Source organism: Pseudophryne corroboree, chromosome 5 (genome assembly GCF_028390025.1).
Source record: "Pseudophryne corroboree isolate aPseCor3 chromosome 5, aPseCor3.hap2, whole genome shotgun sequence".
Classification (NCBI taxonomy): Eukaryota; Metazoa; Chordata; class Amphibia; order Anura; family Myobatrachidae; genus Pseudophryne; species Pseudophryne corroboree.
The window spans coordinates 251,898,912-251,922,291 of NC_086448.1; positions in this window are offsets into that span (position 1 = coordinate 251,898,912).

Genomic DNA, 23,380 nt, shown 5'->3' on the forward strand with positions numbered 1-23,380 from the left:
TTCAGAGAGTTGAGAAATAAACTTTCCTAAGTAAGTAATCATTCCTAGGAATCTTCTGACATCGTCTTTGTTGTTAGGACGTTCCATGTTCACTATGGCTGATATTTTCCTTGGGTCTGGTTTTACACCTTGATCCGAGACCACGTCGCCCATAAAGGTAAGTGTATTCACGCCAAATTCACATTTGTCCTTGTTTAGCTTTAGATTCACTTTCTTGACAAGTTCCATTACTTGTCTCAATCTAGAATCATGTTCTTCCTTTGTAGATCCCCAGACAATAATGTCATCCATCATTGTTTCAACACCTGGAATATGTTCAAAAACCATGTGTATCTTTTTGTGATATACTTCTGGAGCAGACAATATTCCATATGGTAGTTGAAGAAATCTGTATCGACCTTCTGGTGTATTAAATGTACAAAGCTTTGAGCTGGCCTCATCTAGCTTCATTTGCCAGAATCCTGAAGATGCATCCAATTTACTGAACCATTTTGCTCCCGCAAATTGCGACATGATTTCATCTCTGGTTGGTAGTTTGAAATGTTCTCGTTTAATAGCTTTGTTTAAATCTCTGGGGTCTAGACATATTCGGAGTTGTCCATTTTTCTTTTCAACAATTACTAAGGAGCTTACCCATTCAGTAGGCTCATCAACTTTCTGTATCACACCCAAGGCTACCATGCAATTTAACTCTTGTTTCAGTTTTTCTCTCAGCGCAAACGGCACTTTTCTACAGGGGTGTATCACTGAAGAAACTTGCGTGTCTATATTTATTTTATGCTCTCCAGGCAAACAACCTAGACCTTCAAACAAGTCTCTGTAATCTGTAAACATCGATTTGCAGTCATCTTCTACTTGTGATGTCACCATAAAAACTTTCTTTAGCAAGCTTAGTTTCTCACAGGAACTTAATCCTAGAATCGGTTGCACATTTTTATCCACAATCAGTAGAGATGTTTTAAACTGTTGTCCCTTATATTTCAGTGTCACTAAGCATGTACCTTTCACAGGAATTTCCTTCCCAGTGTCCCCTGTAACTTTCACTTTGGCTGGGTGAATTTTAGGTTTTACTCTAAAAGTCTTATAGTCTTGAAATTATATTAAATTCACCTGCGCACCAGTATTAAGCTTAAAGGGAATGACAATCTCGTTCACAGTTAAAGGGACAATCCATTCTTTCTTATCTGCACTGCAAAGTTCAATGCAATCCACAAAGAATTAATCTGTTTGTTTAACAGCATGCACTTTGGTTGTTTTACTTTTAATTTTACAGCATTTGGCAAACTGATTAAGTGTACCACATTTCATGCAGGTTTTACCATAAGCAGGGCACATTTTAGGATTGTGAGCATTTCCACATCTACTACACATTTCATTGTTAGACTGTGGCTTAGACTGCTTCATTCTTGAGAATGGAGGTTTGCATGGCTCTGTTTTCTGCACTATATGCACATCAGCTTCCTTGTGTAACTTTTTGGCTTGAAATCTAGTTATTTCTGCAGATCTACACATAGTCACTGCCTTTTCTAGTGTTAGGTCTTGCTCTCTCAGCAATCTCTCTCTGAGTCCATTATCAGGTATTCCACAGACAATACGATCTCTAATCAGTGAATCCTTTAAATCACCAAACTCACAGGTTTTACTGAGTGATTGCAGCTCTGTAACATACTAATCAAATCCATCTACAGACCTCTGATCACATGTGAAAAACATATCTTTTATAGGTCATATTTTTCCTTGGCACAAAGTAATCTTCAAACTTTTGCAATATAGAAGATAGCACCATATTCTGCCCCTCAGCAAACTGTAAACTATTATAAATGTTCAGCACATCCTCTCCTATCACATGGAGGAAAATGGATGCCTTCGTTTTGTCAGCCTTTGTATCAGCCCCACATGCAGCAAGATAAATATTAAACCTTTGCTTAAATCTTTTCCAGTTTTCAGACAAGTTACCAGACATCAGCATGCCGGTTGGAGGAGCTAGTTTATCCATGGTTACTCACTGTTTGAAGATAGGAGCACACGGCAGGTTGCAGACACAGAGTATCCCAGCCACAGACTTCTGCAGGATTCTGTCACACTCTGAGAGCACTAGCAGTCCAAGTTAAACTTCTTCTGACACCATGTTTTGTTCATATGTTTGTAAATCCAGTCATCAGGACACAGAGACATGTGAGTTCACTGCTGTGCTGTTTATTCCATCCAACTCCAGGCACACTGCACAATAGACCACCCACTTCCCAGCATCCCCCTGGTCCCAGGGACCATCACTAAAGATTCAGGCTTACACCTATTAGTAAGGGAGTGTCTACAAATATTAATACACTAACATCACACTCTGCACAGCTTGTGAGCTGCGAGATGTGGGAGGCAGAATCCTCTGTTTGCCAGCTGCACATACATTGGTTAACCAGACTAGTACTCCCCTCCAAAACAGCTCATAAAAAATATAAAATGGGGAAATAGTTAAAATAACAGATCAAAGAAACAGTTGATGTAGAGCCGTCAAAAAGGTTGGGTCTGACATCATGGGCTCCTCTTTTGCCCTGGGCATTTCAAATTTGAGCGTGTAATCAGATATATAATGGTCACATATTATTGAATAAGCATATTAAAATATAGTAATATATATATAGTATAATAGTAATGTATATAGTATAGTAATAAATAATATACTATTATAAGTCACCCAGTACATAAAAGGTTAATATGATGGAAGGTAGATCAATGCATGTATTTTAATTTTCCCCTGGCCTGCAACGGACTTTGCAAGATATATTATGACTTGAGCTTAACTATAATGAGAACAACATGCAGACAGTTATACAATAGCTGATGGCATTACTTTCCATTCTCTTTGCAAGAGAAGAATGCGACTTAAAACTGGTGATGTATTATATAAATTTAATTTTGAGAATCTGCTCTAAGCATGAATTTAGTATGAGGTGTCATAGAAGCAATTTAACTTTGTGTTGATTTCATTTGTTAGATAACTAAATGTCATTCGAGAGCCTTATCATCTTAAAATTGTTTGCACACTCTTCTATTTCCAGCTACAGTCTTGCGTTTTTTTTACCAGAAGAACTTTTTCCAGTTTAAATTAATTACCTGTCTTTTTGTTTAACTTTGTTTAATTAAAAACAGAACTCAACAAAATGTTACCAAATTTATTATCAGTATTAAAAGAGGAACTTGGAGCTGATTTTGGAGTAGTTGGAAATTCCATTGTACAGTGGTTGGCTTAAAAACTACTTGAATTGATTTTTACAATTTTTAATATACTCTCTAGAAAAAGAAATCATCTTTGTATGATAGAAAGCAAGATAATCTTTATTTCTGAGTACAAATAGTCTCCATTTTGTAATAGCTTTATCAACCCTATGAATATGGTTATTCTACAGCCATCTTGAATGATTTCCATTAACCTTCAAAGTACAATTAAACACAAATACTGATATTTTCAAGTATAAAACAATAAGGTAATACATGGTTCGGGCTTTTACCGCAGTACAGTTAAAGAGGAAAAGTGTAATGTAATATTTTCTCCTGCTACCATTGCAAACTGCAGAAGAATTATTCAGGGTCTTTCAGACCATGAGGGAAAAATATTTATAGGAAATCACAAAACATGATAATTATATTACTGTCAATGCCTTTATTTGTGAACCATGAGTCTGTATGTAGCGCTGGTGCCTGTGACAGGCAACGCATGTTAAACACAACACAAGGAATTTTGTGTTTAGAGACTATGGGGGAATTTAATTAGGTGAGAGTTTGGTCCCACAAGGCGAATTCACTGCAAATTCACATTGCAAATTACATTTGCAATTCCATTCCAAACTCGCATTCCTTTTGCCTATTTTTGTCCGATAATCTTTATTTTAAGGTAAAAATGTTAAGACTTGCTTCAGAACACCCTCCCTAATGACTAATTAGGCATTTGAAAGTTTTCAATTAGTTTAATTGAGCCAATAATTACAGTACATCATTTTTGGAATGGAAAAAAAATGGCCTTAATGCACAGAAAAAAATCAACTTTTTCGTTAGTTTCATTAAATTTGAGGTGCAAAGACTATTTAAATGAAAAATAATTGCTTTTTAGAATTTTTTTAGCTTTAAAAAAAAATCACTTTTTTATATTTTTCGTTAAATTCCTCTGTACTGTACTTAAACAAAATTAAGCTTTTTACTTTATTTTACTTTTTAAATGCACAAATCAGCCATTTGACACCTTTTAAAAGGTACAGCACTTTCCTTATGCTCACTAACAGTCTTCTATATGATTCTGCTAATGAAGTTGTCACTTTTCTGCCATCTAGGAAAATCTCCCCACTTTTTCATGCTATTTTCTCAGTTGACATTTTGGAGAAATTTTGCAAGAGTAGTGCAAATTGTCATTTCTAATTGAATTGTGCGAATCTCGTGTGCAAAGTCATGAAGTGTGCAAATTTATTGGCAAAGTGTGTGAGTTTAACTCCTTTTGCAAACTCGCACCTAATTGATTTCTCCCCTTAATCTCCCAGACAGCATTGGGATCAGAGGATATTCAGAGAGACATGCATTCTGTCAGGGACGGTAAAACAGGACATGGAGTTGGGGATGAAGAGAATGGAATGTTTTTGTCCAGTAGTAGAGGAGGGGGATGTACAAGTAGAGAGATAAGAAGGACCCATGTTTGGGGGAGCGAAGAGGCAGCTTAAATCGACTGAAGAATGCTGAGAAAGAAACCAAAGCATCTGTGCAGAGGGCACAGCTGAAGTGGAGAATTTAACACTGATGGACTTCGGAGCCTAAAGAAAATAAAGCCTTTGAGAAGTTCATTTGGGACCCACTGAGAGCAGAGTTTTCAGAGACATACACACGTTGGATACATAGGAGATAAGTAACCATTTACAGTGATATATTTCATGATAAAAATTATTGCTACTGTATTAGACCGAAGACTAGGGATAATTGGGAGATTACACCTGAAGTAATATTGTATTCTATTCATGCATTTAGCATAAAGTCTGACAGTCCTAAACTAAGTAAAGGTGTGTGATGACATCACCAATCAGCCCATGGAACTACAAATCCCAGTGATGCTGTAAGTAATAAGAGATCCAATTGTGGGGACTTTGAGAAAAGTTGTTTGTTCATGAGTTACAAGTGTCAATTGGAATTCTTTAAAGCTTCCTACAAGTAACAGCATACAGAAGATATAGTACAGTGGGGTCTATTCATGAAGCAGTGAAAAGAGTGGAGAAAAGGACCAGTGGAGAAGTTGCCCAAAACAATCAATCAGCTTTAAAGGAAGCCTTTATCAAGTACATTTTGTAAAATGTAAGGTAGATTCTGATTGGTTGCCATCAGCAACTTCTCCACTAGTCTGTTTGTCCACTGTTTTCACTGCTTCATGAATACACCCCAGAATGAGCTCCAACAGTGCACTATAGATAATGGGCAAAGTATTGTCTATACTGAGCAGGGTGCACGTGGAATTGATTTGTGATACTGCTGTTTATGCTGCCACTGTATACCTCCCAACTGTCTCAATTTTGTCTAATTTTTCTTGGACTGTTCCGCTGTCCCAAATGGTCGCAGTGTCCAGTGGTGGTGTTTGTGGGGGGGTCAGTTGGAAGACCCTTTCTCTCACCCACTGCAGAGCATGCGCACAGCATCTATTCACTGGGAGAGAGGAACACAGGGCATGCCAGCAGCTCACAGAGCACTTAACATGCCCAACCACAGTGGCAAAAAACGGGTGGGGTGTACCTGTGTCCCTTCTCCCATCTTTAGAAAGTTGAGAGGTATGCCATTGCCCAGCCAATGATTTAAAATGTCTGTGTGTTATTTGTACTACTGTTTTCCTGATTACCGTGTAATATGCCCTTTGGATATATGTTTATATTACTGACTGTTCAATTTATCGCTATACCTGTTAAGTATACTGTATGTCTTCTTTGATTGATACTGATACCAAGAGAACCACATGGTGAGAAGTAATGCAAGGGGAAGAACTTTAAATACACACCATTACCCAGAACACCAAGGTAACAAGGTGTTATATGTATAGAAAGTTCCTGTTTAATAGGATGTGTTAGGGGATATTTATCAAAGCTTTGAGATTGATAAAGTGAAGAGAGATAAAAGTACTAACCAATCAGCTCCTAACTGACATTTGTTAAACACAGCCTGTAACATGACAGTAAGAAGCTGATTGGTTGATACTTTATCTCTCACCAAGCTTTGGTAAATATCCCCTAAGAGTCTAATATTCATAGTTCTGCACTACCCTTAAATAATACAACATAGGAATATTCTTCTACTAACCAACTAAAGAGCTAATTGAGCTACTGGCTGCAAATTCATTTCTTAGTCTTAGATGAGAATCTACTGTAGAAATATTTGATTTAGCATAATCAATAATTATCAAGTTTATTATATAGATTGTTAGTAATTAACAAATCTACAGATATTGTATATTAATGTACAATAGTAGACTGGTTTCTTTTTTAACAGATGATGCAGAGAAATACAAATGCAGTTACAGTATGTGTTCTACATCTGTAGAGTTCAATGAAGTAACTGGACATCTGAAGTCACCCAAACAGGAAAGTTTAATGTATAAAGTTAGATTTGGACCAAATATTGCACACCATGGATATAAAAGTGAAGAATGCAGGGGGCATGTCTTGGCAAGCTAACAGGGTAGACGCTTGATGTGAGAGTTCCTGATCCCACCACAGGTTAAAATGCCACATTTCCTTCACCAGTCCTACCTGAGCCCCAAATCTGCCCTGATTGGCTGTGCCCTGTCGCCCTACATCGGTATATAAGTGTTGCGGAGCCGGGGGACGGCTTCTCCGACCTCGCGGGTTGCAGCCTATCCACCACCCTTGGGCCGGGACCTCAATTTAGGCTTCTTCCGGCTGGTACCCACTGTCCGTGTAGAGGCTGCGCTGGGTCACCCCCCTCCCATGTGGTTGTCCGGCTCCAGAGCCCCCTGCTTACATACCCGCTGAAGAGAGCTGCTGCACCAGAGTCCTGAGCCACAGACTGCCTGCCCGCTCCATGCTGGAGAGGTAGTGGTGGCCATCTTGCCTGCAGAGTGCAGAGGGACACGGCGGCTCCTGCTTCCAGCCAGGGGATCATCGGGCTGCCACAGCTGTGCTTACTGCTGAGTCAGTCCCTAGCCCCTGCACTGCATGACATGGAAGACATCTGGGGGTGAGTGTTGTAAAGGCAGTGCTATACTCTGAGTGCCCCCACCCCCACCCCCACCTTCACTTTTCCCCTATCACTTCTTCTAGGCTACATTTGCAGCCAGGCTGCGGTCCCTACCCTGGCAGCAGCACTAGTCATCTCAGCTGTGTCTGCTGCACAGTACCACTGGGGCAAGAAGACACTCAGTACCTGAATAACAGGGGGCACCCTCCATCTGGTCCTCAACATTTAGGTATACAGTACAGTAGGTTTATTGTGACTACTGTCTAGTCCATGGTCACAGCAAGGGACCTTTACTGTACAGCTCTTCTGCATCGAACTTCCAATATTCCCACTGGAGTGCCGTTTAGTTACGCTGCAATAAGGGCACTCACCATGTGTGTGGTACCTGTCTCCTGATGCATAAACCCCCTGTTGTGCGCCGCTGAGACGTATAGTGGAGCAGCCCTGGAGACACCAGTGCTGCCCATCATTTTGGATTACTGCATTCTGGGACTTCGTGGTGACCGCATCTTGCAAGTTTGTCCTGTGGGGGTTTACCTTTGTTGCCTGGATTTTGGGCTCCCTAGTCCCCTCTGGGTCATTTACCTGACTGTGGGCCTGTGTGATTTGACGATATCACTGTGTGCCCGGCCTAGGTACTGCCTATTTGCCGCACTATCCTTTATCTAATAATGTTGCCCTGACCACCTTATTTCCCGACCTGGAGCTTACTTATCTATCAGTGGGTAATCTGATATCACTCTTCTACTACCTATAACTACTAAATACAGAAACTATTTTGTGGTATTATGAGCCATATTGCACTGAAAGATAAGAAAAAAGGGCCTCAAGAATTCTCTCACCACTTCCTGCGCCAAGAAAAGCAGCTCTCACCTCAATCTCCTAATAGCCCATCCTGGCCACCTGAGATGGACCAATCATCATCACCCACTACTAGGGGAGATATTCAGACCCTTCAGGCTCTTATAATGGACCTTAAAGAATCTTTTACCTCTGCCCTACAAAAAGCTGTGGGTGAACTCAAAGCGGACATGACAGAACTTTCATCACATCTCTTTAAACCCGAGTGGAGAAGGTACAAGAGGGCCAAGAGCATATTGGCAATGATGTGAACTATTTCTACACAGAACTGGATCTGCTCAGGGACAAAAACGAAGATCTGGAAAATCGGGAAATATGGAACAATCTTCGTGTTCGCAACATTCCGGAAACAGTGGCCCCCCGTGAACTCGAACCCTACCTCCTTTGTTTGTTTACTTACCTTCTCCCGGCTGAGGATGCTTCTGCTTTTCAAATTGAGAGGTCCCATAGGGCCCTACAGCCCAAGCCAAAGGACACAGAGCCCCCCCAGGGATGTAATCCTTAAACTGCTTTCCTTCAAGAACCTGATTACTATGGCCAGTAGATCCTCTCGCTGTATTTTGTTTGAAGGTTCAAAACTCCAAATTATTCAGGATCTAGCATCTTCCACTAGCAAAGCGCAGGAACCTGCGCTTGGTGACTGCTCTGCTAAGTGAAAATGTATAAATATAAATGGGGGTTTCCATTTCGCCTTCAAGTGGAGATTAAGGGGAAGCCCTATTACATAAAGACCCCAGATGAAGGAAAGGATCTTCTTCGCAAACTGAACCTTACCATCTCCTCTGGTCCGTTTCGCCAAAGTACTCATGATCAGGACTCTCTGTCCTGATGCATTCTCGATGCAGATCTCTTTGACTGTTTTCTGTTATTTAATGTTATAGGTTGTACGTTGTGTTATATACCATTAATTGATATTGGAGCTTTGGTATGTATGCACTAAGTTGATTCAAACATTTTCTCAGGTGTGTTGGCCTGGGGGTGTGTGGTGGGTGCGGGGTGGTGGACACGCTGGCCAGTTGGCTCCAATATGCAGATTGATGGTTGGGAGCTGGTGCATTTGTCGCCTTGCGCTTGTCGCTGGTTCGCACTTCCTTGTGCCTTCTCTGGAATAATACATCTGCCCCATTGGGTTCTGACTAGTTTATTAACATTAGCTTCACTTTATGTTGATGTTCAATTTGGTTACTGACAATACCCATGCCTTTCTTAGCTGCAACGTAGCAAATTTGCTCCAGGTGGGAAATGTCGGTTCTCCACCAAGTCTCACCACCCCCAATTTTAGGAATTATTGCTTTTGTAGTTGTGCATTTGACTTTATGACTTGGGTTTATCCCCATTTTCTGAATCCCACCCTCGAGTTCTCCCCTTTTTGTATGAGCTCACTTGCTGTAGTTATCAACCTTACTTTCTGGCTGTACTAACTGCTTCCCTCCTACCCTCGCCTCACTTTTGGTTATTAGCTGTGATTATATTTTTCTAGAAAAGTCCAGGCCCGTCCCCTTTATTTTTTTCTATTTTTATTTATTTATTTCTCTTCCCCCTAACTATGCCATTTGCATGCCTTACAATCAACACTAAGGGCCTTAACACTCCACAGAATCGCTCTCACGTGTTCCTTTCATTAAAGTGCCTTCAGGGCAACTGTGTTTTTCTTCAGGAAACCCACCTCAAATCAGGGAGTCATCCCTCATTAGACTCCACACACTACCTGAACGTATACTTCTCTAACAATGTCTCTAAATGGAATGGAGTGGCCATACTGCTCCGTTCCACGTTTCCTTTGTATTTTCTGACTCCAAAAGCAACCCAGAGGGTCAATATCTTATTCTTAAAGGAAAGTTGGGACATGAGGAAGTGACCCTAGCTAACATTTATGCCCCTAACTCGGGCCATTCCCAATTTTTCAATACATTTTTTCATGTCCTCTCAGAATTTAGAAGCTGGAAAACACTCTTGGGTGGAGATTTTAATACAGTCCAACTTCCCTCATTAGATAAATCCGGTACTCACTCTGAGAGGTCGCAAATCCCGGGCTCGGCGGCCCTACGTAAACACTTGGACGAGGCTGGTCTATTTGATATTTGGAGAGCCCTCAATCCCTCAGTACGGGACTATACTTTCTACTCTAATACCCATGACACCTACTCCCGTATTGATCTCTTTCTCGGTTGTGCTTCTCTCTCTCAAACAGCGATTCACTCCTCCATTTATCCTAACTCATGGCCTGATCACTCCATTCTCGAAGCTTCTTTTGGGCTCTTAGAGTCCGTTTCGGGAAGGCCCTCCTGGAGACTAAATGAAACTCCTCTGAGGAAACCCCTGTCCCCACAGTTTAGGAGGCGCATAAGTCAGTAATTAGAGACCATATGATCCAGTAGTCAGTAATTAGAGGTCCAGTAGTCAGTAATTAGATCCAGTTTGCCTCCCGCTGTAAGGAGTCTCAGGAAGCTTTGATAATGTCTCTTAACTCATCTATTACCTCTCTAGACCAGTACCATAAGAGTACAATGTCCCAAAAAATTCTGTCTCAACTTTCTAAAAAACGTGCGGAATTACAAGTGCTTCTAGCCAAACACTTCGAGCGGAGTCTCAGATGGGCCAATCAAATGTTTTACGATAATAGTAATAAAGCACACACCTTGCTAGCCCGTAGACTTAGATCTAAACGGGCATCACAAATTATCTCTGTGATCAAGGATCCCTCCGGTGCTATGCTTTATAAACCTAAAGATATTAATGGTGCGTTTGCTCACTACTATAAAGCTTTATATAATTTGTCTGCCCCGTCTGACACTGAATCCCATGTTCACGGTATTCAACAATATCTGGACTCTTGTGCACTTCCTAGCGTCTCTGAATCTATGGCCCGGGTCCTGGGTGTAGATATCACTGAAGAGGAACTTGCTTCAGCCCTTAAGTCACAGAAACCATCTTAGGCCCCCGGCCCTGATGGTCTTACTATGTCCTACTATAAATCATTCATACAACAACTTTCTCCCCAGTTGACCCGCCTGTTTAATTGTGTTCTACACTGAGTCTCCTTTCATCCTGATTCTACTGCCTTTAGAATTATTGTCATTCCCAAACTTGGGAAAGTTCCCTCTCTTTTCGCTAGCTATCGTCCCATTTCCCTGATCAACACAGATCTTCAACTCTTTGCCAAAATTTTGACCACTAGGTTGAATGCAGTTCTACCCTCTTCAATACACCCTGACCAAGTAGGCTTCATCGCTCAATGCCAGGCCTTAGATAACACTAGACATACTATGGATTTAATTCATTACGCCACCACCCATAGGATTCCATCAGTGGTTTTGGCCCTGGATGCAGAAAAGGCATTTGACCGCCTGTTGTGGCCTTTTATGTTTAACACGTTAACCTCAGTGTGTATTATGGGTCAGTTTATGCAGGCCATAAAAGCTCTCTACTCTTGCCCTTCTTCTACAGTCCTGACAAATGGTCTGCATTTTCCACATTTTGCTTTGGGCAATGGGACGAGACAGGGGTGCCCCCTCTCTCCTCTTATCTTTGCCATTTGCATTGAGCCATTGACGGCTAGAATTAGAGCTAACCCTGATGTTAAGGGCGTCAACGTGGGAGATTGACAATATAAAGTGTCTCTTTTTGCAGACGATATTCTCCTCACTTTGACTAATCCCTTACTATCACTCCCTAATATTCAATCTGAACTATGAACATATGGCACCCTTTCTGGGTACAAAGTCAATAACTCTAAGTCTGAAGCCATGGTTCTTTGTGTTCCCTCACAACACCTTTCTTCTCTCACTACCTCCTTTCCTTTTATTTGGCATCCTTCAGCGATTAAATACCTTGGCATCTCCATCACTAAGTCATACTCTTCATTATACTAGGCAAGCTACTCCCCTATGTTTCAGACACTGACAAAAGACTTATCACATTGGCAGTCACTCTTTATATCATGGTTTGGTAGAATTAATATGGTTAAAATGAATCTCCTTCCTAGACTGCTATACTTATTCCAAACCTTGCCCATACCCATACCCATTCCCATTTCGGCTTTGGACTCCATGCAAGCCCTATGCAATCATTTTATCTGGGCACAAGGTAAACCTTGCCTTTGTAGAACCATTTTGTCTAAGCCTGTCCCTGGTGGAGGACTGGGTCTTCAAATTCTCTGCTCTTATTATGATGCTGCCCAGCTGAATCATATTGTGTCATGACACTCCAAACCTGTAAGTAAACGATAGGTAGATTTGGAAAATTTCATGTTGCAGATAGGACGAGTGGATGACATAGTTTGGCTACCCGGCTCACTTAGACCAGCCTCGGCCTGTGCGACTCCGGCCATACGATTTACTCTTAAAATATGGGATAAACTTTGTCTCTCGTTGGATCTAGCTCAATTTCCCTCACCTACAGTATGTCCCCTATCTGGGACCACCCCCCGATTCCCTCTGGGATCAGATAGACACATGGTATCCTTCTGGATGAGTTTACACATACTGTACTAGATTTAAACTTGTAAAGGGTCAATTTGCTCCATCCTTGTTTACCGACCTCCAAGCTGCTCACTCAATCCCTGCCTCTCGCCGCTTTCAATACAGCATAATCAAATTATGAGCTTTGTTAACTCGCAATTCCCTTCTAGTAAACTTCGTATGCTGACCCACTTTGAACGCCTCTGCTCCTACTCTATCGGCCACTAAGGTAATATTTCAGTTCTTTATCATTCCTTCCTGTTCCAGTCCCTCGACCGTGAATCTCATGAATTGGCATGGGAGTCAGATCTCCCATCCAATTTTGACAGTGGGGATTGATTCACTATTAGGACTCGAATTGCTAAAGCCTCCATCAGTGTAACTATCAGAGAGATGTGTTACAAAGTATATACTAGGTGGTATTTGGTACCCACCAAGCACCATGCCATTTTCCCGTTGACCTTGAATCTTTGCTGGAGGAATTGTGGAGAGGTTGGTACATTCCCTTTTGTATGGTGGTTTTGCCCAGTTATTCATATATTTTGGGAATAAGTGTGGGCGCTTCTATCACAGATTTTCGAGTCTCCAGTATTAGGTAATATTGCAACTGCATTATTGTGTGCCCTGGCTCAGTCAGTTAGCAAACATCAAGATAAGCTTATAATCAGTGTATGTAATGCAGCCACATCCCTCATAGCCAAACACTGGAAATCCTTGGTGGCGCCTTCAATTAATGCTCTTTTTAATCGTATTCATGTTATTGCCTCAATGGAATATATCACAAGTTTACAAAATAACAGTGTACTGTCCTTCCATAAAGTATGGTTCCCTGGTACCTTTTCCGCTCCTCCCCCCACCCTGGACTCTGCTGATATTTCTTTGTTTCCATTTTTCTTATCCCATATGCCCTCAGTGTATCATTTTTCCACCCTTTTTTTTTTCTTTTTTTATCCTCTTTTCTTTTCTTTATCTTTTTGTGCACTGCATGGTTATTTTGTTGTACATCCCCTGTTCTTGTGTACTTTGTGCTGCTCACTGATATTGTGATGGTCATATTTTACGGTACACATTTGTATTGCCTGTTTTTCTCTTTCTAAAATAAAATAAAAATATTGTTGTTTTTTTTAAAGTGAAGAATGACATGAAAACTAATTTATTAAATACTTATACAAATTAATACAAATATACTTTTAAAAATAATTATTGTCACCTGAGCCCTGACACAAGAAATGCTATCAAAGTATATTTATGTGAGTTTGCTCACCTATATACGAGCTAGTGCATTATAAAGTATTACAAATGTATCACAGGTGAATATACAGCAAAATATATAGAGATAGGCAGCTCAATTGCAATGTAAACATCTCAGTTGGAATCAAGGGGTATATGTAATGGGGTCCAAGTTTGCTGGAGGTGCGGGATGTTGGCCGAGAATGGGTGTATTTTTAAAGTGCCAATCATTTACAAGGCAAAGCTGATTGCTGCTTTAAAAATGTGGCCATTCTCAACTGATAACCCACATCTTCTGCAAACTCGGACCCTATTGCATATACCCCCAAGGGTCTGATTCTGATCGCACATAACTTTGAATGCAGTCGCTTTTAGCAGGTTTTAGCTAACTGGGCCTGATTGGGAAGGTGTGTCTTTTTGGGAAGAGCCGTAGCCTTACAGCCCAACCTCCATTTTCATCGCTCTGAGGGTATAGGAGATGCTCAACTGCCCCTGGAGACTGTCTTGTCTACAGCGCCAGTTTCTACACTGGCACAGGAGGCGAGTGCTGCGTGTAATATGACCTTTGGAACGGGCAGTGCCCCGTGGTGACTCCACTGTTTCCACCATCCTTACAAACTATTTTTGGTGATCGACATACAAAAGAGACTTTCAAATAGACCCACAAATAATTCTGCTCAGAGTATCCTCAGGATGGCCCAGGAAGTGCTGCATTTCCTAGGGCTGGCTGCCCCGCCCTCTCTGTGCATCATCATGATGTCATGTACTTAGAGGTCGTTGCTGGCACATGCAGTATAGGAGCCTTGCTACAGCTCTGCATATGCACACCCAGTGAAGATAAAAATCCTGAAACACTGGATAAATACATTTAGTGTTCTAAGCAAACAATTACATACAGTAGAAGAGGCATAATAATTTCAAAAAAGGATTCATACAGACTGATTTAGAGTAGTGATGAGCGGGTTCGGTTCCTCTGAAACCGAACCCCCCCGAACTTCACCCATTTTACACGGGTCCGAGGCATACTCGGATTCTCCCGTATGGCTCAGTTAATCCGAGCGCGCCCGAACATCATCATCCCGCTGTCGGATTCTCGCGAGATTCGGATTCTATATAAGCAGCCGCGCGTCGCCGCCATTTTCACTCGTGCATTGGAAATGTTAGGGAGAGGACGTGGCTGGCGTCCTCTCCGTTTATTCATTGTTGATGCAAATATGTGTGCTTGCTTATATCTTCTTAATTGTGGGGACTGGGGAGCAGCTGTATTATTAATATAGGAGGAGTACAGTGCAGAGTTTTGCTGATCAGTGACCACCAGTTTTATCCGTTCTCTGTCTGAAAAAAATGCTCCTTATCTGTGCTCAGTGTGCTGCATATATCTGTGCTCACACTGCTTAATTGTGGGGACTGGGGAGCAGCTGTATTATATAGGAGGAGTACAGTGCAGAGTTTTGCTGACAGTGACCACCAGTATACGTTGTCTGCCTGAAAAACACTCCATATCTATGCTGCATTGTAGTATATAGTAGGAGTACAGTGCACAATTTTGCTGACCACCAGTATATAATATATAGGAGTACGGTACAGAAGGCCACTGCTGTACCTACCTCTGTGTCGTCAAGTATACTATCCATCCATACCTGTGGTGCATTTCAGTTTTGCACAGTTTGCTGACCACCAGTATAGAATATATAGCATTACGGTACAGTAGGCCACTGCTGTACCTACCTCTGTGTCGTCAAGTATACTATCCATCCATACCTGTGGTGCATTTCAGTTTTGCACAGTTTGCTGACCACCAGTATATAATATATAGCATTACGGTACAGTAGGCCACTGCTGTACCTACCTCTGTGTCGTCAAGTATACTATCCATCCATACCTGTGGTGCATTTCAGTTTTGCACAGTTTGCTGACCACCAGTATATAATATATAGCATTACGGTACAGTAGGCCACTGCTGTACCTACCTCTGTGTCATCAAGTATACTATCCAACCATACCTGTGGTGCATTTCAGTTTTGCACAGTTTGCTGACCACCAGTATATAATATATAGCATTACGGTACAGTAGGCCACTGCTGTACCTACCTCTGTGTCGTCAAGTATACTATCCAACCATACCTGTGGTGCATTTCAGTTTTGCACAGTTTGCTGACCACCAGTATATAATATATAGCATTACGGTACAGTAGGCCACTGCTGTACCTACCTCTGTGTCGTCAAGTATTTTATCCATCCATACCTGTGGTGCATTTCAGTTTTGCACAGTTTGCAGACCACCAGTATATAATATATAGCATTACGGTACAGTAGGCCACTGCTGTACCTACCTCTGTGTCGTCAAGTATACTATCCATCAATACCTGTGGTGCATTTCAGTTGTGCGCAGTATATATAGTAGTAGGCCATTGCTATTGATACTGGCATATAATTCCACACATTAAAAAATGGAGAACAAAAATGTGGAGGTTAAAATAGGGAAAGATCAAGATCCACTTCCACCTCGTGCTGAAGCTGCTGCCACTAGTCATGGCCGAGACGATGAAATGCCATCAATGTCATCTGCCAAGGCCGATGCCCAATGTCATAGTAGAGAGCATGTAAAATCCAAAAAACAAAAGTTCAGTAAATTGACCCAAAAATCAAAATTGAAAGCGTCTGATGAGAAGCGTAAACTTGCCAATATGCCATTTACGACACGGAGTGGCAAGGAACGGCTGAGGCCCTGGCCTATGTTCATGGCTAGTGGTTCAGATTCACATGAGGATGCAAGCACTCATCCTTTCGCTAGAAAAATGAAAAGACAAGCTGGCAAAAGTACAGCAAAGAACTGTGTGTTCTTCTAAATCACAAATTCCCAAGGAGAGTCCAATTGTGTCGGCTGCGATGCCTGACCTTCACAACACTGGACGGGAAGAGCTTGCGCCTTCCACCATTTGCACGCCTCCTGCAAGTGCTGGAAGGAGCACCCGCAGTCCTGTTCCTGATAGTCAAATTGAAGATGTCACTGTTGAAGTACACCAGGATGAGGATATGGGTGTTGCTGGCGCTGGGGAGGAAATTGACAAGGAGGATTCTGATGGTGAGGTGGTTTATTTAAGTCAGGCACCCGGGGAGACACCTGTTGTCCGTGTGACGAATATGGCCATTGACATGCCTGGTCAAAATACAAAAAAAATCACCTCTTCGGTGTGGAATTATTTCAACACAAATGCGGACAACAGGTGTCAAGCCGTGTGTTGCCTTTGTCAAGCTGTAATAAGAAGGGGTAAGGACGTTAACCACCTAGGAACATCCTCCCTTATACGTCACCTGGACCGCATTCATCAGAAGTCAGTGACAAGTTCAAAAACTTTGGATGACAGTGGAAGCAGTCCACTGACCACTAAATCCCTTCCTCTTGTAACCAAGCTCCTGCAAACCACACCACCAACTCCCTCAGTGTCAATTTCCACCTTACACAGGAAAGACAATAGTCCTGCAGGCCATGTCACTGGCAAGTCTGACGAGTCCTCTCCTGCCTGGGATTCCTCCGATGCATCCTTGAGTGTAACGCCTACTGCTGCTGGCGCTGCTGTTGCTGCTGCTGGGAGTCGATCGGCATCCCAGAGGGGAAGTCGGAAGACCACTTGTACTACTTCCAGTAAGCAATTGACTGTCCAACAGTCATTTGCGAGGAAGATGAAATATCACAGCAGTCATCCTGCTGCAAAGCGGATAACTCAGGCCTTGGCAGCCTGGGTGGTGAGAAACGTGGTTCCGGTATCCACCGTTAATTCACAGGCAGCTAGAGACTTGATTGAGGTACTGTGTCCCCGGTACCAAATACCATCTAGGTACCATTTCTCTAGGCAGGCGATACCGAAAATGTACACAGACCTCAGAAAAAGAGTCACCAGTGTCCTAAAAAATGCAGTTGTACTTAATCACGGACATGTGGACAAGTGGAGCAGGGCAGACTCAGGACTATATGACTGTGACAGCCCACTGGGTAGATGTATTGCCTCCCGCAGCAAGAACAGCAGCGGCGGCACCAGTAGCAGCATCTCGCAAACGCCAACTCGTTCCTAGGCAGGCTACGCTTTGTATCACCGCTTTCCATAAGTGGCACACAGCTGACAACCTCTTACGGAAACTGAGGAACATCATTGCAGAATGGCTTACCCCAATTGGACTCTCCTGGGGATTTGTGACATCGGACAACGCCAGCAATATTGTGCATGCATTACATCTGGGCAAATTCCAGCACGTCCCATGTTTTGCACATACATTGAATTTGGTGGTGCAGAATTATTTAAAAAACGACAGAGGCGTGCAAGAGATGCTGTCGGTGGCCCGAAGAATTGCGGGCCACTTTCGGCATTCAGCCACCGCGCACAGAAGACTGGAGCACCACCAAACATTCCTGAACTTGCCCTGCCATCATCTGAAGCAAGAGGTGGTAACGAGGTGGAATTCAACCCTCTATATGCTTCAGAGGATGGAGGAGCAGCAAAAGGCCATTCAAGCCTATACATCTGCCCACGATATAGGCAAAGGAGGGGGAGTGCACCTGACTCAAGCTCAGTGGAGAATGATTTCAACGTTGTGCAAGGTTCTGCAACCCTTTGAACTTGCCACACGTGAAGTCAGTTCAGACACTGCCAGCCTGAGTCAGGTCATTCCCCTCATCAGGCTTTTGCAGAAGATGCTGGAGACATTGAAGGAGGAGCTAAAACAGAGCGATTCCGCTAGGCATGTGGGACTTGTGGATGGAGCCCTTAATTCGCTTAACCAGGATTCACGGGTGGTCAATCTGTTGAAATCAGAGCACTACATTTTGGCCACCGTGCTCGATCCTAGATTTAAAACCTACGTTGTATCTCTCTTTCCGGCAGACACAAGTCTGCAGAGGTTCAAAGACCTGCTGGTGAGAAAATTGTCAAGTCAAGCGGAACGTGACCCGTCAACATCTCCTCCTTCACATTCTCCCGCAACTGGGAGTGCGAGGAAAAGGCTAAGAATTCCGAGCCCACCCGCTGGCGGTGATGCAGGGCAGTCTGGAGCGAGTGCTGACATCTGGTCCGGACTGAAGGACCTGCCAACGATTACTGACATGTCGTCTACTGTCACTGCATATGATTCTCTCACCATTGAAAGAATGGTGGAGGATTATATGAGTGACCGCATCCAAGTAGGCACGTCAGACAGTCCGTACGTATACTGGCAGGAAAAAGAGGCAATTTGGAGGCCCTTGCACAAACTGGCTTTATTCTACCTAAGTTGCCCTCCCTCCAGTGTGTACTCCGAAAGAGTGTTTAGGGCAGCCGCTCACCTTGTCAGCAATCGGCGTACGAGGTTACTTCCAGAAAATGTGGAGAAGATGATGTTCATCAAAATGAATTATAATCAATTCCTCCGTGGGGACATTCACCAGCAGCAATTGCCTCCAGAAAGTACACAGGGATCTGAGATGGTGGATTCCAGTGGGGACGAATTAATAATCTGTGAGGAGGGGGATGTACACAGTGAAAGGGGTGAGGAATCGGATGATGATGATGAGGTGGACATCTTGCCTCTGTAGAGCCAGTTTGTGCAAGGAGAGATTGATTGCTTCTTTTTTGGTGGGGGCCCAAACCAACCAGTCATTTCAGTCACAGTCGTGTTGCAGACCCTGTCGCTGACATAAGGGTGGGAGGGCCCAAGGACAATTCCATCTTGCACCTCTTTTTCTTTCATTTTTCTTTGCATCATGTGCTGTTTGGGGACAATTTTTTTGAAGTGCCATCCTGCCTGACATTGCAGTGCCACTCCTAGATGGGCCAGGTGTTTGTGTCGGCCACTTGTGTCGCTTAGTTTAGTCACACAGCGACCTTGGTGCGCCTCTTTTTTTCTTTGCATCATGTGCTGTTTGGGGACTATTTTTTTGAAGTGCCATCCTGCCTGACACTGCAGTAGCACTCCTAGATGGGCCAGGTGTTTGTGTCGGCCACTTGTGTCGCTTAGCTTAGTCACACAGCGACCTTGGTGTGCCTCTTTTTTTCTTTGCATCATGTGCTGTTTGGGGACTATTTTTTTGAAGTGCCATCCTGCCTGACACTGCAGTGCCACTCCTAGATGGGCCAGGTGTTTGTGTCGGCCACTTGTGACGCTTAGCTTAGTCACACAGCGACCTTGGTGCGTCTCTTTTTTTCTTTGCATCATGTGCTGTTTGGGGACTATTTTTTTGAAGTGCCATCCTGCCTGACACTGCAGTGCCACTCCTAGTTGGGCCAGGCGTTTGTGTCGGCCACTTGTGTCGCTTAGCTTAGTCACACAGCGACCTTGGTGTGCCTCTTTTTTTCTTTGCATCATGTGTTGTTTGGGGACTATTTTTTTGAAGTGCCATCCTGCCTGACACTGCAGTGCCACTCCTAGATGGGCCAGGTGTTTGTGTCGGCCACTTGTGTCGCTTAGCTTAGTCACACAGCGACCTTGGTGCGCCTCTTTTTTTCTTTGCATCATGTGCTGTTTGGGGACTATTTTTTTTGAAGTGCCATTCTGTCTGACACTGCAGTGCCACTCCTAGATGGGCCAGGTGTTTGTGTCGGCCACTTGGGTCGCTTAGCTTAGCCATCCAGCGACCTTGGTGCAAATTTTAGGACTAAAAATAATATTGTGAGGTGTGAGGTGTTCAGAATAGACTGAAAATGAGTGTAAATTATGGTTATTGAGGTTAATAATACTATGGGATCAAAATGACCCCCAAATTCTATGATTTAAGCTGTTTTTGAGGGTTTTTTGTATAAAAATACCCGAATCCAAAACACACCCGAATCCGACAAAAAATTTTCAGGGAGGTTTTGCCAAAACGCGTCCGAATCCAAAACACGGCCGCGGAACCGAATCCAAAACCAAAACACAAAACCCGAAAAATGTCCGGTGCACATCACTAATTTAGAGTTGAATGTAAGTCCATTTATGGATGGGAAAATAAGCTTTTTTAATCTTTCCATGTTTACTAAACTTGGGAAAGTCTTAGTAATGTAGAGGTATTTTAGGAGTGTTCACATCGAGAACAGTGATGGAGTTAGAAACCTAGCAACTAACTCACCTTAAATTTATGTCTAATTTTTACTTACACTTTTATATGCCTTTTTGTAGTGTATAGTATCTTTGCAGAAGCCATAGGGGTGGTGTTATTTTCCATGTTGTTGATGGATGCACCTTTATGATGGACATATCACTACATACAGTACTGTAAACTATAAGCCACAAATGCCTAAGAAAGACTTAATTTCCAATACTGATTCCAAGACTTAGCATGCTCTTTATATTTATATGACTACTCTGCATTTTTTTTTACTAGCTATTGTTTTTGCACAAGATGGTTTACAATATGTACACTAAATATTTGCTGAAGAATGCTGTAGAGTCAGTGAAATGTATAGATTATCAGGGAGCCAAGAGGTTTCTTGAGCCGTGGAACTAGGGGGCATGGCCAAGTACAGTATATACTGTAGGAGTGAGAACATGTCCCATTTCAAAAACTGAGCTAAAGCTGCACTGTTCACCAAAGTAGGCATGATGACACCATCAGGCCCAAGCCACAGACAGAACCAAACCTGGGTACTTTGCACCCACCAACAGAGGTGTAGCTAGGTGACATGGTGCCCGGAGCATGGGTATGTTTTGGCGCCCCACTCTTAGGTTATACTTGAAAAGAAAAAAATATTAAATAATCCCAAATTGGAGTCCATTCTGTTGTATTATTCTAAGCAATACTCATGTTGTCTTGAATAAAATACACTTATAGGCACAAGTCAAATTGGCAACGTTGCAGTGCCCTTTAATAGCGTGGCACTTTCGTCAGGTAACATAGATCGGGGGTCGATCTATTGTTCTACTTCTGTATCGTATGTTTCAACAAAGAAATACACTAAAAACTGAATGTAAAACCGAATATATCCGAAGAAGTCCTCTGTAAAATCACAAAGACGTACTATGTTTATTCTGTACTTTTATGAATACATTTTATTCTATGTAATTGAAAATTGTTTTGTTTTAAACTGATGTACTAATATTATCAAAACAGTACCATACATGTAAGTTCCCTCAGATCTGTTTGTTTGCTGTCTTCTCCCGAACCTTTGCTAACAGGAGGTTCTTCTAGAGGTGCTGCTCTTTCATTCTCTTAGCGCTATTGGGTACCCTCCTTTTTTCTTTTATGTATATATATATATATATATATATATATATTGAAATGAGGAGAGCGCACTTGTGAATAATATATCAAGATAATTTTAGCCACCCTCCGTAGACGATTCACCATCACCCGCTGAGCAACAGAGCTGGCGGAAAGCTCCGTTAAAAGGCAGCATTTTCGGACACTGCTGTCCTGAAGTGGCTGTCACTGGAGAATCGGCTAAGTGTGCAGTTTTAAACTGACATGTATGTGGATATTTTATTATTAGTAAAATTATCTTGATATATTATTCACAAGTGCGCTCTCCTCATTTCAATACTTTTTTAGAAATCGTCATCTCTTGGCTGGAGTGAATGAGCTGGCACTACATGTACCAATACAAATCTGGACATTATTAGTGTGTGCGCAGACTTTACCATTGACTTTCAAAATAAATATATATATATATATATATATATATATAGTTACAGAACATTGGCGGCACTCAACAGACTTAGGAACAATCTTTAAATAGGTATCGTTTTATTAGACCAACTGGCCGACATGTTTTCGGGGATATACCCCGTCCTCGGGTCCAAACAGCTGTTTGGCCCTGAGGACAGGGCATAGTCCCGAAACATGTCGGCCAGTTGGTCTAATAAAACAATACCTATTTAAGGACTCTTCCTGAGTCTTTTGAGTGTCGCCAATACTCTGCAACTATTTAGTGACATCCAGTCACCTGGAGTTAACCACAGCGATTTCTGTTTGCTATATATATATATATATATATATATCTGAAAGTAGAGGAAGAAACAGCAGAGCGCCTATAGTGTAGTATCCCTTGAGTTAATTTTCGTCACACGCAAGAATAAATATTGCGTACCGGATTACGGCTTGACTTAAGGCCTATCGGTCCCCAGGTCTTCTAGTCCACTTCTCTGTCGGAATCAGATAAAACAATTATTTGTGCCGGTCAGTATAAATACTTCAGTACTGGTCCTCATCAGATGGTAGCAGTCATCTGGAAACCTGAAAAATATTTATTACCAAGTTGAAAAAACTTGAAGAAAATTATTCCCAGAATATGATAGTGTTTATTGGGATTCCTTATTATAGGCCACCTAATGAATTATATTCTTCTCCAGCATGTAGATATATATTTCATTCATTTTTCTTGGCTCATTGGGTTGGCATTTCCTCAGTTTTTCAAAGTATCAGTGAAGTCCAACAGAAGGGATCCACTTGTAAACTTAGGATAAAAATATCCCTTTAATTTTCCAGCAGTTGTCCTATAGGTCTGCCTGCATGGGTATCCAATATTTGTTTTATCTGATTCCGACAGAGAAGTGGACTAGAAGACCTGGGGACCGATAGGCCTTAAGTCAAGCCGTAATCCGGTACGCAATATTTATTCTTGCGTGTGACGAAAATTAACTCAAGGGATACTACACTATAGGCGCTCTGCTGT